The sequence below is a fragment of the Trachurus japonicus genome, chromosome 21 (assembly GCF_045865225.1).
Source record: "Trachurus japonicus isolate A0001 chromosome 21, Traja_1.0".
NCBI classification, from domain to species: Eukaryota; Metazoa; Chordata; class Actinopteri; order Carangiformes; family Carangidae; genus Trachurus; species Trachurus japonicus.
The window spans coordinates 4,859,495-4,871,744 of record NC_140927.1 but is presented as its reverse complement, the minus strand read 5'-3'; positions in this window follow the sequence as shown (position 1 = coordinate 4,871,744).

The following is a 12,250-nucleotide window of genomic DNA, read 5'->3' as shown; positions in this document are numbered from 1 at the left end:
CTTTTTTTTTTTTAACTTTTATAATGTCGTAAATCAGTTACAGTTACTTTTGGTGGAAAGTATGTTTAATTACTTTTTCAAATTAATGTTCCCAACAATGCTTAGCAGCCACAAACCCTCTGAGATCTACAACATCTGGCTGTCTAGTTGTCCCCAAAGCAAACCACAAAAAAAGTAGAGAAGCAGCTTCTCTGTCTATGCACAAAACTTTACTATTATTATTATTATTATTAGCTATTATTATTTTTTTCCACTTTCTATTATCCTGTCACTATTAGTCCATTTAATTCTTACTTTGCCACCTTGTGGAATTTCCCTCTGATTTGATTATGTTGTGTCAGTTTGTCACTGTAACTTTGTTCTGATAAAATATTCAAAAATAAAAAAATAAATATAACTAACCCTCTGTTGGAGCCAGCTTCAAGAAGTGCAGCAGTAATCCCTTTGTGAAGCATCGCTGAGCTCATTTGACCCTTCAAACAGGCCTGGCTCAAACACTCAAGTGTTCCATAGCATATAGCATAAGTATCACCGCTCTGAAACAGCGAGACAACAGAGGGTTGAATGTTGTCAGACGTGTTATCGTAAAATAGGAGATCAAAGGCAGCGGAACAGATGACTGATCTGAGCCCTACACCAGACTCAGCCCTGTGCTGCTGCTGTCAAACAATTAACTAAATGTGACATTGCATCACACAGCAGAACCTGATGCCACCTATGATATCAGGGAGTTTCCCAATGCAATTACAGAGCGGCCTGAGATCAATCCAGCCGGAGAGAGGAGTTTATGCTTCTGTCATCCGAAGCGCCTGCAGCATCTGAACATACACACACACCGCTGTATGTTCCTCTCTGCCTGGAGATAATTCAATCATCCTCACTTTCAGTTACTCTCAGGGCAAAGGAGCATTACGCCGCCGGCTCCCCTCTGACTCCAATAACTCCATAGAAGTGTGATTGTTTTTTTTTTGCTTTTGTTTTTTTTTTACTGTGGCACAGACTGCAGACAGAAAGTACACACATATAAAAGCAGGCTCAGAGACAAAGAGGTTACAAAAGTTTTTTTTTTTTTCATGTATCCCCTGGGATGGGGTTTCACTAGCCAGAGCTGAATCACCACAGCCATGAGGCTATTGTTGCAGTGTTTGGCCATTGGCTTTCTCCGAGGAATAACCAATGAGTTATGACCTTGTCCTCTGCAGCCTGCCACTGCTCTCATAAAATTCATCCCTTTATCGCTTTGTTTGTCTCGCCTTCTATCGCCTCTAGGTGCAAATCAACTGTCATCAATTTGTCAACCCAGAAAAAACACAGATTGCGCAATCGAGAATGATTTTTTGCTAATGTGTGACTTTAACCCTGTAAAGCCTGAACCATGAAATAATTGTCAGAAAATTCTGAAATTTTGAAATTGGACCCTGTGTTGGACCTTCTGACAAAAAATGTGAAAAAAAAAAAAATATATATAATTCCAATTTTTTTTTTTTTTTTAATATGAGATTTGCATAGAAAATTACCTTACATACCTGCTGTATCTATTTTGATACACACATTTTCAACACGGTTCTACTATAAAATAAGTTATGGCATATTAAGTAGTTTTACTTTGCATCAATGCAGTAACTATTCCTATTGAAGTTTCAGAAAAAAAAAAAAACGTTAACTTTTTCAAAATTGGCAAAAATATCCATGAGAAAACACATTTGGGTCACTGACTGACAGCGGCCATATTGGATGTCCGAAGTGAAGGCCTGCTGGTGCATACGTAACCGATTGTATACATTAGGTTTTTTAGGGGGGAAAAAAATCACAGTGAGGATGTAGGCTAGAGGTCTCAAAAACCCATGTATTTTCATGTTTCAAATTTGACACAAATGGCGACACAGGGTTAAATAAGGGGGGGAGGAGGTGGTGAGCTGCAGGAAAACAGGCAGAGGAGATTATATACATTTAAAGCAAGGTTTGGCATATGTTTTCACCAGCAGCTGCTCCCCGTGTGACAGGCTGCATTTAAGGCCGGAGATCTGGGCTAAACAATGGAGAAATATATCCCGGCTTTTCCTGTGAGCTGGGATAAGTGGTCAGGCAAAGGCACAGGGAGTGTGTGGCACCACAGAGGCTGAAGTGTTGGATTCCTTTCCTCTTCACAAGGAAGCCGTGGTCTATTGTCCAATCCTGAGATGTGCTTTGACAGCTTTTGGTCTTGGAAGCGGACCAGAGGTCTCCCACTTTGTTTGCTAAGAGGTCAGAGCTGCAGACATACAGTGTGAAAATGAAAAAGCTAAATGGGGATGTTTTAGTGCAAAGTGTTTTTCCAGCGAGCCCTCCAGTCATTGTTCAAACTGTCAAAAAGTGCCTCTCATCCACAGCTCTCCTCCTTTTCCTCTTTTCTCTCTCCTCTTGGCCCATCCTTCCTCACTTTGTTTTCTGAGCATGCATGGGCGTAGTCGTTTATCAGCTGGGTTTTTTTTTCTTTCTTTTTTTTTTGACAGACAGTTGGTTGAACACTGCAGGATGTGGGATCTGTGGAGGATGGTGATGGATTAAGAGCCATAGCCTTGCCACAGTTTGCTTCCAGGGAACAATATTTAGAGAATAAAGATCAGCAGTGTAACAGACTGTGTTGTACAGTCAGGCTTCATTGTACCAACAGGACTGAAGTCAGAATCCAGCTGAAGATGGAGACGCTGTTTGTCTGCAGTCATTTGGCCGAGGTAGGTACGACCGTCAGTGTCAAACTTATGAAAGAGCTTTAGGCCAACAATGGAAAATTGATTTTTTTTTTAAGATTCTGAGATAAAAAAGACAGAATTTCTGAGATAAAAAGAAAAAAATACATTTTTATCAAAGTTTTTATTTCTGAATTTCGAAGAAAAAAAGTCTGAATTTCTGAGAAAAACAGTATTTTTTCTCGGAAATTCTGACTTTTTTTTTTTCTCAGAAATTCATAACCCTAATATAATATATATAATATAATAGCCTGACAAGCCAGACTATATCACTAAAATGTCTAGTCTGGAAACAACCGGTAGACCTCGGCTCAATCCAGGGGGCGGGATGAAGGCTGTCTTTCAAACTGCCTCTGCACGCAGTAGCGCTACGACCAATTAGAGCAAAGAGCAGGATGACGTTAGCCTGACAAGCCAATTAAAATGTATGTCGTCATTATGTTAAGACCGCCCAACTACTCTCTAAACAGATAGAGCGCTGTGATTGGTGAACACAATCGGTGTTCGAGACTCAAATAGTTCCTATGGCTCGTTTCTAGACCCACCTACGGAGCAAATAGATTTGCTGCCGCTAGGGTGCAGCTAGATTTCTAGGCTGTAACCCTAACCCTTTTATCACAAAATCTTTTTTTTTTAAAAAGGCCCTGTTGTTGGCCCGAATGCTCCTCCGTACAAACTCCAAGTGGCCGTGAAGAGTACTGCAAAAATGATGATAAAGTGACAGAATGTTGATGCAAAAATTATTATACTAGTTGATCATTTTTAGTTTTAGCCTCTGACCTGTTACTGTGCATTCACCTATTCTTTGGTTGTACTGCTTATCTGTGCTGGGACGTCCCAGATAACACATTGATGATGATATGAGTATATTTAATTATGTATTAATACTTTGGGTTTGTATTGTATTTCTGTGAACTTGATTTGATTTATATAATGCAGATGTACACACTGGATGGGTCATTAGTCTGTGTATGTCAACCCTGTGATGGGCTACCAACACACACATACACCCAGGGGCGGAGTGGGGCACCAAAATCTACCGGGAAAATTCTGACCGCACCGGCCCACCACAGAATTTTTTTATACAGGCTAGACACCATTTCCCATATTCTGGTGCATTTTAACACATGGTTACTTTTATCTAGCTATAGCAAAATGAATTTCCTTCAGAAGTTGGCACCAGTTAGATCATGAATTTGTACAGAATTACGTATACAGAATGGGGGTGAAAGAGATGCAATTAGTGCCTCCCAAGCAGATTTACTTTAGCTTTGCGCCATTCTACATTAATTTAAGAACAAACAAACAAATTAAATTGCTGGTTATTTTATATTTGTGGTCATGAAAGTTCTGTAACATCTGAACAAAATAATTAGATAAAGATAGGAGGCTAAACAAAAATCATTTAGTAGGCTGAATTGATGAGAGTCTGAGTCACTATCGCAACCATGAGTGAGATGTAGAGAGACATGAAGTGGTAAAATAATGGTTTGAGTTCCGTTTTAAGCATTGAAGTAGAGCTTGGAGATTTTCATGGGGACATGTGCGATTACCCATTAGTTTTAGCTCATGAACGCCACACGCAGGGCAGCTTGCAGGCCGGTCACTTGAGCTTATTGACCGCCGGCCGACCAGGAAATCTCCCGGTTGTCCCGATGGCCACTCCGCCCCTGCATACACCTACAGTAGACACAGGGAACATGAGGCGCGTTTCAGGAACCTCCACCCAGCAGTCGGCGACGTCGGCATCCCCAGTGCCAGGCAGGTGGCTGGGCTAAAAAAAGAAATCCCTGCTCTTCTCCATTCTTTTTAATACATGCGTCTCCCAGCATTTAAATTGCAAAGTGACTCAGAGAGTTCCAGCATGCATATGCATGGATATTTTGATACTGTAACCTATTTTGCTCAGTGCATTTAATTGTTTTGTTCTTTTCTTTTCTTTTATCCTCCACTGTGCCCCACATTCACAAAGAAACTTGGACAGAACAGACTCGCGGAAAAAACTCAGTGGTGATTTAATCAAGATTGAAATGAACCTGACCTGCCTGTCTGTTTCAATGAGAATGATGCATCAGACTTTTTAAGTATAGATCTAAGATTGGAATACAAGGAGTTGTGTCTCCGCAGCCATTGCTGTGCAACTAATGACACAATCTAAAGCACGCTGAACTTGTATCAGTGTGAGGTGCATTGAATATTCTTTTTTTTGCATCAGATTGTCTGGATTCCCTCCAGCTCGCAGATCTGACACTGAAGGCAGACGGAGCTCTGAAGAGAAGGAGATTCCTCTCGCAGCCGCAACCTGCGCTGACCTCTGTTTGCAGTTACTTCTCGACGGCCGCCGCCGTGCTGCAGCTTCTTATTCCTATTCAATCTCGCTCCCCCGTTTAAGAAATACAGAGTCGGGGGCGGGGGGGAGCAGTGTGTCCCCCCCTCGCAGCAAAGCCTGTCACATTTTAATGAGACTCATCTTACATTTCCCTCAGTTTTCAGTTTGAGACGAGGCGGTCGCCAACACATCCATCACGTCGTCCAAGTCTGCAGGCATTTTATTCTGGTAGGAGGGTAATAAAGAGTGGCTGGGGTCGTCGACACACACACATACATACACACACACACACACACATACAGTCTGCATTTTACTTTCCATCCAAGTGAGGGGAAAAAAAATCTAACTCTAATCTGCCGTGATGGACCGCAATCTGCAGAGCCGAATGGAATAAACCAGCCAATAGCACCTGTTTCATCTCTCTAATGCCTTATTTTCATTTTGGAATGACTGCTGGAGATTTGTCTTGGATGACAAGAAGTTCTATAAGTGGCAGCAGTGAGCACTCTAACAGTTATCACAAATCCATGGAGGCCTGTATAAGGCTCTGGCTCCTTACAGCGGGGGCAGAAGGCTTATGGAACACAACCATTAGATATTGTACATTGTGAATATGTCCAGAAGGTCAGTTTGTACACTCTGTGGTGAGGCATAGATCATGTACATATCATTAAGCTTCTATAACACCAGTTCTAAAGTCCCATCTGTGTCCAGGATGATGATGGCCTCAATATGTAAAAGCTAACAGGACTCTTGATAGAAGAATCCAGTGGTCTATCTCACGGCTTACACCAATAGCAGTGGAGCCGATACGTTCCAATTCCGCGGCTCCTGAGCCGTCCGCCCATCCACAGAGCAGAAAATAAAACTTCTGGTTAATTGTCGAAAATAAAATACCCCATGTTCACAGCAGAAAAAGAAAGATTCATAGAGGGGTAGAAATAAAGACAGAAGTTACTAAAAGACAAAGAGGGTTGAAGAAAGAAAGAAGACAAAGAGACAGATGGAGGGGGATGATAGTATGAGGTATAGAGATAAAGAGGGGTAGAAAGAAAGAAAGAAAGAAAGAAAGAAAGAAAGAAAGAAAGAAAGAAAGAAAGAAAGAAAGACACATATACATACATGGATGGATGGATGGATGCTAGATAGATAGATAGATAGATAGATAGATAGACAGACAGAACGATAGATAGATAGAATGATAGATAGAACGATAGATAGAACGATAGATAGAACGATAGAATGATAGATAGAACGATAGATAGAACGATAGATAGAACGATAGATAGAACGATAGAACGATAGATAGATAGATAGATAGATAGATAGATAGATAGATAGATAGATAGATAGATAGATAGACAGACAGAATGATAGATTGATAGATAGATAGAGAGATAGATAGATAGATAGATAGATATACAGAACAATACATAGATAGATAGATAGATATATATACAGAATGATAGATAGATAGAACGATAGATAGAACGATAGATAGATAGATATACAGAACGATAGATAGATAGATAGATAGATAGATAGATACACTGTAAATGCAAACAATGACCTGACTAAAGATAAAATAGTGCATTTAACTCAATTCATACTGGTTCTTTAAGTTTACTTTATTACACCGAGTTTTCTGTACTTTTTACCTGCATACTTGTTTATTAAGTTTTGCGTACTTGGTTTTTCTGAGTTCGTAGCACAGTTTGTGGTATGAGACTCAAGTAAACAGTGCTGTGTGCTCCAGTGCGCATGCCCACGCAAGCCGGTAGAGGCCATGCATAGTACAGCCAGTGCTCAGCCTTTCACGGAAGGATGGATCTAACGTTTACTTCGGTAAGTGTAAAGCTTTTGTTTATAATCTTGTCAATATAATTTAATTTTTGGAATGAGAATTGTTAAAATAAACCAGCCAACAGCCCCGACTTTCTCTTCCGAGACCGGTGGCATGTTAGCATGTGTGTGTCTGCGCGCGTGTTCACAGAGCAGACGTTAGAAAGTTCAAGAGCGAGTCCGAAAAAAAGTGTTGTGACTCGGTCTAAACGGCGTGGTGCGAGCCCCCATGTAGTGTAACATGTCCCCCCTGTTCCTGCACCAGCCCTGTTGTCTGTTAGCTGCTAAATTAGCTGCTAATTTAGCTGTTTTTTAAATTAACCAGTTAGCTTAACGGCCGTGTGAGGGGGCAGGCTCCGGCTCCGCAGTGGGCAGATCATGGCTGTTGCCCAGGCAACGGGAGCCTTGACGTGCCGCCGCGAGCATGGAAGCCGAGGCTGGATACTTTTATAATGAGAGCCACACTCGTGCTGCTGCCTTCCTGTTTGCTCTGGATGCAAATCCAATGCTAATCAGATATTCCATAAGTAACATAACCAGCTAAATAGGATGAGAAAGTTTGGTTTCAGCTGTTATTCAACTATCAAAGGATGATCATGATGATATGAATAATTACAGTATTTTGATCAATGCTCATACCTGGCACTGACTAGTGACTTTACCCTGTTTGTTTTATTTCATGCAGGTGGTACAAGACCCTGGTAAACAAAGCCAACAAAATCAACACAGAAGAAAAGAGACAAGGTGGGTACTGCTTTCATTTAGAAATTCAAAAATGCTGTCTGAAACAATATTAATCAGTTCATCAATTAATCTTTCTTGGATAAGACACAACAGATGACTGTTAAAATTGTATATTATTTAATATTTTTTTTACATTTATTTTTTCTCCATAGCCTACCTTAGGTGGTGTCTCTGGCAGTGAAGTTGGTGGCAGTTTGAAAAGAGGTACGCTCGGTCACCAATACTGTGTTGACTGTTATTATGTGACAGTCAAATAGACTATTGGTGTTAAATGACTACCATGGTGGAGTAAACAATCCTTTGGATATGTTTTTTTTGTTTCTTGAGGTGTTTGCCGAGTTCTACAGAGTTGCCAGTGAAAACCTCAAAAAAGACCTCTACAAAGCTCTGGACCACCATACTTCTCGTCTCACTGACCTCTTCAAATCCAGAAAAGGAGTTGTCGGCCAATCACTCCTCCCAATTCACAAGTAAGTGTTGTAGTGTTCCTGTTACCTCTACTACTACAGTGCAAGTATTTCTTAAAATTCAATGTTGTTACTCGAGCACATGCATATCTGCACCTGGACTTCTAACAGCCACAGTTCAAACACATGTCTTAAAGTTCTCAGGCACCGTGGCTGATTTCAAAATGTGCATGATTTTTTTTTTGTTCAAATTTTTATGCTTTTTGTTCGGACTTTGTGCTGAAATGCGGCCATTTCTTCCTGCTCATAGTCTTTAAAAAGAGCTCTGTCAGACAATATTCAAGAGTGCTAGTTTCTTCTATGTGGTATCATTCTTGTGGACACTTTGCTTACAAGAATGAACACACCTAACCGTGGGTAATAACATCCTACCTAAATTTATTTGTGTTCTTTTATTTTGATTGCAGGTTTCGGACACTGAGATGACTTCACCCAGGTGCCTGTTGGGGTCATGACTGAGGACACGCCGCCAGTGATTAACAGCATTGCAATCATCCTTGAAGGAAACATTGTCATGGATGAGATTCCCATAACCTCTCAAGCACTTTGTGTTCTGTCTGCGGCATAATATATGCACTCCATCTGGATTAAAGGTATGAAGAACACATTTGACTTCATCCAGAAGATAATGTTGAACCCCGGACAACAAAAACTCTGTCCAAAACTGCAAACATTAAAACATGCTCTTGTGGGCTAGATGTTGTGGCTAGAGATAGCTATACTGGTTGTCTACAGTGTGGTGTGTGAATGAGTGCAAGTATAATGTGGCTGAACAGTTAAACAAAACATTATTGAATGTTTTATGCATTTATTTTTACTGAATTGAATATTATATTTTACTTGCATCTTTTAAAAAAATGTTTTGATGATGAAACTGTGACAGAATTTTTTTCTTTTGTGGAGCTACAGCTCTCCATATTGTGTTCTCCAGAAATAAGAAAATATGTTTGATACACAACACAGTGATAATAATCCCTCTCACAAAAATTATGAATTTATACTTATATGTAAAAGAAAATGTATTGTCAATATAGCAGGGAAATGGCACTAATTTATTTGTTTTTATTTATTTATACAGTACAATGTCAAACTTCCCACCCCAGTTGTTCAGCCAAACTTGACCTTTGATGGTCTCTTTCTAGACAAGTTTCAGAAGAACAGCTTGTTGATTGTTGTTATTGTTGTTTACTGAAATAGAAAATAAACTATGGTTTTCATAATGACATTTTGTGTGTTCTTATTTAAGTTAGCTTAACTAAGGTATGTCAAGTGAATTTATAGGTAGGTAAGTAGCGCTCACTTAATTTTGCAAAGTATATTAAGTACAGGTGACTTATCTTAACTGATTTCTGTCAATTTAATTGAAGTGGATTACACTTAGATATCTTAAGTGTAATGTATTACAAATTTCAAGTAATGCCCACTTGTGTGGATTTAACTATACTCAGATAAATTAAGTACTCACAACTTAAAAGAAAGTAAAGCTTACTTAGATACAATAATTTCACACTACTTCACACAATTAAGTTCGTTTACTTACTTTTCCCAAGGTAATCGGTTTCCTAAATTTCTTTAAGTAAACTCAACTTGTTAGAATTTACAGTGTAGATAGATAGATAGATAGATAGATAGATAGATAGATAGATAGATAGATAGATAGATAGATAGATAGATAGATAGATAGATAGATAGATAGATAGATAGATAGATAGATAGATAGATAGATAGATAGATAGATAGATAGATAGATAGATAGATAGATAGATAGATAGATACAGATGAAATATAATATATCCAATGTCTAAAACAATAAGAAGTTCAAAGGGAGCAACCTAGACATAGGTAAATACTGTGCTACATAATTTGAGTGCAATGCATAATAATATTATTTATTTCCTCATTGTGGGAAAGTTGTGAAAAATGGACACATCCAGTGGAATTCCAGGGTTAGAGGTCGTCAGACTGGAGAAGCTGTATGATGAGCTATCAGCAGTCAGTCAGGCTCCTATAGCAGAGAGGCTGGCTTCCATCCAGCCTCTCATACTCCTATAGATATAGACAACCGTTGTGGACGTTTTCCGTAATGTGGCTGCCATGATGTCATTATGACATCAGCTGGTCTTTTCTCTGTGTCTTTCTGCTGGGAAGCATGTCAGAGGCTGAATCCTTTGACCCACAGCTGTGAGGCAGTGTGTCCGCTCTGACCCATTAACCTGGGCACTGAACGGAGAGACAAGATGTGCTGCAGTCACAATGTACACACACCACACAGCGACTGTATTCCTGGCCTGACAGTAAAAGACATAGTTATAGTATAACAGCTACATGGAGTTTACTGAATGACTTTTAAATGACTTTAGGAGCATGACAAAAAAACAACAACAACTGTACCTTATGGAAAAACTCCACCAGAGTTCATATAGCCAGAGACTCCAGTAAGGTAATGCTTATTAACATTATTATGCATTTATAAGACTATATATGTATTAATAGTCTCATTATAATATACTGTATCTAATAAAGATTTATTAGACTTAATAAGGCATTGTTCTCGCTTTAGATCCAGTAGCTGCCAAAAAGCATAGTTAACTGTTAAAAGGGGCATATTAATTGATACTAGACGAGCAATAAAGTACATTTTAATATTAATAAAGTAAACACAACAAATATTAATAAAGGCGTGACAAAGACAATGGGTGGGTTAGTTGAGTCAGTATGTGTTTGTAATGCTATTATGAACATTTATAAGGCTTTTTATTATGTTCATACGCATCTACAAGCTGTTAACAAGTTTCTTATAAGTTCTTGTAAATCTGTTATAGTATGATATTAAGTATATTATAACACTTATATAGTCTTAGAAAACACATAATAATGTTAATAAGGATCTTATTAGTACTTATAAGGGCCTTATTACCTATTAACTAACGCTTATTACAAGCACCTTAATATAAAGCGTTACCGAGACTCCTTCATTGTTCAGCGTGTTTCTCACTGGCCTTGAGTGACACAGTTAAAGTCCAGGCTCAAACCCACAGACATCTGTCAGGAGACACTGTCCATCCAGTCTGGCTGAGATTGACAGGATCTTCCAGGAAGAGACAGATAAACGGGCCAAATCCCCCCCAAAAAAAGACCCAAAGCTGCTGCACTTTACTTTCATACTGATGTCTCCTATGCTCTCTTTCCTCTCTCCCTTGTGTTTCACCAGAGGCGTAAAAGTTAAAGGGGCAGAGAAATGAAGATATACATATGTGACCCGATCCATCAAAATGAGTCACAGTGACCCAAATTTCAAAGTTGAGATTTTGGTATCAATGGAAAGAGTAGAAAATAAGCTTTAAAATGACACCCTAGTCAGAGTCATACATTTGATGGTTTTCGAGATGTGGCCATTTGAATTACGATCTCCTACTCTCTTATTCTGTTCTAAAACCTGAGAAAATAGCAGTTAAAGTTTTTGCCAGTGACGCTGGCATCTGTTCCTGTACCACGTGATTACACGCTCCCTATACGGTCCCTTGTTGTCATAGATGCAGCATTCAATGACCCTCGGAAAGCAGGGAATCTCACAATTCAGATGCTTTTTACAGCTCGTTTCTATCATAAACGGTTCAGAAGTTGTCATGTTTTGTTGACATTTTGTAAAACATGTGCAAGCGTGTACGTTCGGGTTAGCATCGATGCTACGTTCGGTTTAGCATCGATGCTACGTTCTGTTAGCATCGATGCTACGCTCTGTTAGCGTCGATGCTACTCGGTTTAGCATCTGTTTCTGTATCCGTCCCTTCTCGTCATAGATGCAACATTCAATGACCGTCGGAAAGCGGAGAATCCCGCGATTCAGATGCAGTTTACAGCTCGTCTCTATCATGAACGGTTTCAGAAGATATTTCATGTTTTGCACCGAAGCAACGCTCATCTTCAGAGGGTTTAAGTTGCAAGTCAACTTTAATCATCATTTACATGCCTTTTCTCAATTATCTGGACTGTGAAACTTTGGGAGATTGTTTTTGAATGTCATTGCTTTGAAATTAGGGTAAAAATTTTTTTTTGATTTTCTATGGGTTTTCCATGTTATCAGCTGATTATCTAAAAATAGAACGTTGCGACTTCCGACTCATTTTGATGGATCGGGT